Here is a 6,289-nt window from a genome sequence, read left to right as displayed (position 1 = left end):
AAAGGAACTTCTACGAAGGCAACCAAATCTCTGCCGTCTCTGCATCCTTCCTAGAACCAACCTTGACTGCAGTGGCATGATCCAGGACATTCTTAAATGCTCTGCTCCTTTTTATTTTGTATTCACCTGACCACTTGCTATGAGCTTATCATATTATTATTTTTGGATATCCTTGATCAGACAAGCTTATCAGCAGCAATGGGTGTCTTGGCGGAGTGTCGTTGTGCCAGCTGTGTTGGCACGGTCCCGAGTTCTAGTGGTTCCACTTGGAAAGAGGAGACAGCTACTGTGTCCTTCTCGCCGCTTGCTTTTGGCAGTTTGAGCAAAGGAGTAATATGTGGTGGTGATAGAATCTTCCAACCTGGTACAGCCTATTGGTAGGTCCAGACGGAACCAAAGTAGCGTAAATGGTCAAGTCAGTGGAGTGGGTTTTGCTTATCTTCTCTCTGTGATCCACTTGCTTTTCTCTCTTCGCTAAATTCCGCAGATCATGCCTTCATAGAAGTTCCTTTGATTGGCTTTTGGTTCACATTGTTATCCAAAAGTGAAAATTCTTGAAGACATTGATTGGAATGGGCAGAGATTGGAAAGGCTACCAAAAGCCTTACATTTAAACATACTAAAATCCTTTTTCCTTTTCTGCTTCGGAGCCAAAAAAATATGAAAAGTTTGTTGTATGAATTTTTAATTGGTTCTCTAATTATAGATTCTGATTCTCCTTCTATCTATGTTCTAATGTATTATTTGGGCATTTAGAGCAACGCCATTAAAAGACCCACATTGACATGGCCAAGTGCCAATGGTTGTGTTCTGGAAGTTATTCTCTTGACAATATAAATAGGGATCTCATTCTCCATTATGCGCCTTTTAACCCAATTGTACCTTGTCCCTCCCTAAATCTTGCCTGAATAACGAAATGTATTGTATCAAGCCAACTTTAATTTTGGCAAGAACTCTTTGAAACCAGTGATGGTGATATGGGCATGATCGCACAACGACGAGTACAGCTATTCAAGTGTGACACATGATAGCATATTAAGAGCCACAAATATTTGATGGAGAGCCGTGACCTATAAGTCTAGAATTCGCTGGGCTTCAACCTAAATTGACAAATATATCGCACCTTCAGGTGATAAGTAATTAACTATATCACATATCGACATCGTATGCCAGACGTTAGTGGAGACGTCTGATGCTTAATGGAGGGGAACCACCATTTAATCCTTGGGTAAAGATGAGGCGATATATTCTAATCAAAGCAAGAGGAATCTCCATCTGCCCTTCACGTTCTAATAGCCCAATAAAGAATTTAATAAATGGAATCAGGCATCTCCTCGTGAACCATTACCCTGTGATTGGCCACATTCTATCCAATCAAATTTAAAAGGAAAAAAGAGTTGTTTCCACTCACATGAAAATATATCAATTTTCTATTACTCTTTATCACTCAGGTCAACAGTAACAATCCCAATCGTTAACTTAAAGGACCAGAAAATTTTAATCGGTCACTAGAGAAGCTTCCTGACTCAGAGACTACTAGAGCGCTGACTCACGTTGGCTTAATCGCTTTCCCGTAAAATTAAAAATCCCAAATATTAATAATTTGTTACAAATTCGAGTCCCAGTCACGTCTAAGCGAGCGTAGTTTTTTGAAATAACTCCGTCTATATTGGTAAGACCCGAACGCGGAGACCCGAAACAAGAGCACAAATCGATCACCGTCCAATCTTGATCAGATAGCCAACAACCATTTCAATTATTTTAATATTTACGTATAATTGTACTAAACGCAATGCCAGCGATGGCGAATTAAAATATCGCGTTAGGTACGTACCCTCCAACCTACCGTCAAAAAAGAAATACAAATATTAAACGCACAAGAAAAAAAAAAATTGTATGGTTTCTAATGATTAAAAGGGATAATAAGTTTAGGTAATAGTAGTGGACCCAAAATTCCATCACGAAATCCTTATCAAACGGCTGTCACTCGTTCCTCCCCTTTCTCTCACCCTTAGTTGTCTTCCTCCTTTTCTTAGATTATTTTTTGCAAAATTATCATTTAAAATAACACCCCTGTGTAGCCGACTTTTCCCAACACACCCCTCTTTATATACCATCCCCATCCTCCCCTTCCTCTCCCTCACTGAACCCTAACCCTAGCTCTCTCTTTCTCTCTCTCTCTCTCTCTAGATCTTTCTCTCGCAGTCCAAGAATGGCGATCTCTCGCTTCCTCCTTGTCGCCATCGCGGTCGCCGCACTCGCAGTGAGCTCCTCCGCCCAGGGCCCCTCCGCCTCCCCGACTCCAGCACCGACTCCCCCTACTCCTGCTCCCGTGTCTCCTCCTACGCCAGCTCCGGTTTCTCCTCCCACCCCAGCTCCCATGTCTCCTCCCCCTACACCAGCTCCCGTGAGTCCTACGCCAACACCCATGGCTCCTCCTACCCCAGCTCCCGCGGCTCCAACCCCATCCACGGCTCCTACCCCAGTTCCCACCGAGGCCCCGACCCCATCCACATCTCCGGCCACATCACCCCCCGCTCCTCCCCCTCCGTCTTTTCTCACCCCCTCCGAGGCCCCCACCGCCGAGGGAAGCAGCGCCTACGGCGTCCGCCCCGCCGCCTGGATCGCCGTCGCAGCCGTCGCTGCCGTCGCCTACGCCTTCTAGATCGCCCCTCGAGACGTAGATCTGTCAACTCTTGCTTCTGATCTCCCGATGGTGATGGTGTCGATGGTGATCTGATGCTGCCCGCATTGTTCTTCTTCTCCCCATTGTATTGTCATTATAATTATTGAGGATTTCTTTACTTTATTAGTTCTCTTTTCTTTATTTTTAATTTATCTGTGGAGCTTTGCTTTGGCTTTGTTAGACATATGTGATGAGAGAGAGCGGGAGAGGCGAGTATCCAGTGCTGAGTGGTGGTTATGGTTACTTTTACTTTGTTCGTTGTAATATTATTCCTAGTGCATTCTTTCTTTCCTTTATTATTCCCATCATACCCTCCTTATCTCTGTTGCATTCGTTTGATGGCGATTGGAATTAACAAGGGTATATTTGGAAGTTGGTGGTGGAGCAGCGATCACATGCTGCTCCTTTTTTTCTTTTCCTTAATTAGTAGAAGAAGAAAAAAAAAGCTTTTTATTGTTTTGGGTGCGAGGTGATTGGAGAGGTGACGTCAGGTGTGTGTGCAGGAGCCAGCTGTAGGGCAGTACCTGTTAAACCCATGTGCACGAATCTGGAATCACGTGGTAGGTTCTTCGTTGAGGCGAACAATCTTGGGCGTTTGCTACGACGTGTCAGTGGATCTGTGGTCCTATCGGACGGTGGAGATGCGGTTATAAAAGAAAGAAGGGCGAGTCATGTTCGAAAGGACCGCAATCCACAGTGTCTCTGTCGCCTTTCTTATTTTCTTTTCTTTTTCTTTTCGTTTTTTGCTTTTCTACTCGGGTCTTTTTTCTAGTAACTTTTGCCATGCCTAGCTAGGCCCAGCTTATGTGAATTAATTAACTAATTAATTAGGGGTGGTTGGTACCATTGCATGTTAATAGATGATTGGTGCTTGTAGACCCATCTAATTGGAAACTTCCTCGCTGTTATTGACTTGTTACTATTTCAGATTTGAAAGCTCTCAATGACATATAATTTGAACTGTTTTGATATTATAATATATGTCCAATGTCGGTGCGCAGTCACATTCTGACATGAGAATTTGTTTAGTCTTCTCACTTAAATGGGATCATGGAGGACGGAAACGAACCTTCTCATAAGTAGAACTAGATAATAATAGTTTCTAGATGCATGACCTTAGATAATGATGGTTTCTATAGCCAGACGCAAGACAACAAACAAAATCGAAAATAACGGCCAACAAAAGCCAAAACAAAAGCGCCTACAAAAGTCACGATGTTTGGCTTCGAATGACGGCGAAGGCGAGTGAGAGGTGATGATGATGATGATGATGATGATGATGATGATGATAGCGCAAGCAGCGACGGGGACTAAGATGGTGGAGGCATCCAGACACTGACGAGCACACACTGCAGTTGTGCACAAGAAGGAGAAGCATAGGAGGATAGGGAATCCCAGGCAGGCTAAACTAATCGTAGGACCAGAGCTAGACACAACCCTTTCTAAGGCAGAACCAATCGGACCCAAATCCTGAGCTGGCACTATGAACCCGAGCCCTGGCTATAGCACAAGCCACGACAAGCCCATGGGAAAGCACTAGTCAGGCACCAAGTCTGCGATGACCTGGAGGGGCTTAACGGCTCGCTAACCGGAGGAGTTTTGATGAGAAGACCTAGCATAAGAGGAAAGGCTCGATTGTCAGCTAGGACTAACGCGCCCCTTGGCTGCAACTCTTGTAGTCGTCGGAGCTAGGACCGCTGGCGATGAGAGCGACTAGTGTAGGCAGAAGGCAAAGGAGAGCGCAAGGAGGATAGGGAAAGAGTTGGATGACGCGAAAAATGAGGGGAGAAAGATAAAATGGTGGATCAATTGGAAAGAGTAGTGGCTCGTTACGATCCAACGCAGGCCAAGCCGGAGTAAGGGACACGGGAACGAGTGGATTCAAACCAGAAATACTCGTGGTTTACAATAAGAACCTTGAGTTTTATTTTATTAGTTTTTGGTTATTATTTAATTAAGTCAATCGTAACCGGTTAGACCCAAGGGTCTAACTGTATTTTGCACTTAATTGTTTAGGAGCCAGTTAGACCTAAGCTCATTAAGAAAGAGGTCAATCAAGTCAAGTCTAGTGAGTCAAGCACTCAAGCTAAGTTTGTAATTCCATCAGGATAGCCACTTATAAGAGCTATGGCTTGCACCCTATTGGATCACCGATTGATGAACAAATTATTTTTCTTGCATTAGAGTATATAGTTGCTAATTAGCTTCCACTGACTATATCTCACCGACTACCACCACCGTCGTCGCCGAGCGCTTCAACCACCCTTTCCACCTCCGCATGGCCACTCTCTCAAGCCCTCACTGCTCAAGCATTCGATGGTGCCGGTGGAACCACTCATATGACCATTACATGGCCGAAACTCTAACAAAGTTAGTGCTGACCGCATATAAAAATTATATATATATATAACTCCTTTCTTTGAATCTGGATTGTACAGTATTGGGCCCGGCCGAAGGCATCGACCTTTCTTTCTCGCACCAACACTTGGACTCAGTTTCTTCATGCCAACCACCTTTGTCCCCCCCACCCCCCATTCACTTCAGAAGATTTATACTTCTTTTTTTCTTCTCTTCTACCCCATGAACGACCCGTAACATCTCTCCATGGCGTGAAAAAAAAGAAAGAAAGAAAAAAAACATCTCCGTGGTGTGGAATAAAGGTCAAAAAGCAAGCCACATAAATATCATATCAATACAACTGACCCCATCACAACATCCACCAATCCTTATAGGACTAGAAATTCTCCTTTCCAACTCACCTCCTACCTCCACTTAAAAAAATAACTCACCTCCGAACAAATGATTTGATATCGATATAACAGGCCCAATACCGTTCACACACATGACATCCACTCATCCCTTTCTCCACAATTAAAGAAGGAAAGCATAGATCCGATAATTATAACATAACTCGTAAGATATTGCATATCCCAAACACTCAAATGAAGCGAAAGATATAAAATTACATCAATAACCAGCATGTGTCCCAATGTAATGATATGTAGCCACCTAACACGTGGAAAAAGAAATAAGCGACTCAAAAGAAGAGAGCAAGGTGCACTGTCTCTATCCTGGCTGGGCTTAGAATAGGGCCGCCACGAGCCCAGTAAGCACGATTAGGGCTGACGCAGTTGGTAGAAGGCCAACTGCGCCAGAATTATTGTTAGTAGTGGTGCTGGGAGTGGTGGTGGTGGAGGGAGGAGAGGTAGCGGTGGGCGTCGACGGAGTCGAAGGGGTACCGGAAGGAGGTGTCGGCGACGATGGCGAGCTTGCGTTGGCGGTGGCGACGGTGACGGAGAGCTTCATGCCACTGGCGCAGTGGCCAGCGACCGCGCAGATGTAGTTATGTGTGCCGGCGGTGTCGAGTGCAATCGTGGTCGGCCCAGTGCTAGTGCTGCTGATTGAATTGGACGACGAGCAAGAAGCGTAGTCCGAGGAGCTAACCTCCGTCACGGTGTGCGTACCAGTTGCATAATTAAACACTGCGATGACCAAAGATTTACATATAATTTGTATCTTTTTCACATGTTAGTAATATTTTCCTTCTAAATAAAAAAGATGGTGAGAGAACTAACCTAGGCTGTCGCCCACGACAAAAGTTTT

Source organism: Typha latifolia, chromosome 1 (assembly GCF_019914945.1).
Source record: "Typha latifolia isolate L0001 chromosome 1, TyphaL0001v2, whole genome shotgun sequence".
Lineage (NCBI taxonomy): Eukaryota > Viridiplantae > Streptophyta > Magnoliopsida > Poales > Typhaceae > Typha > Typha latifolia.
This window is presented reverse-complemented; position numbering follows the sequence as displayed.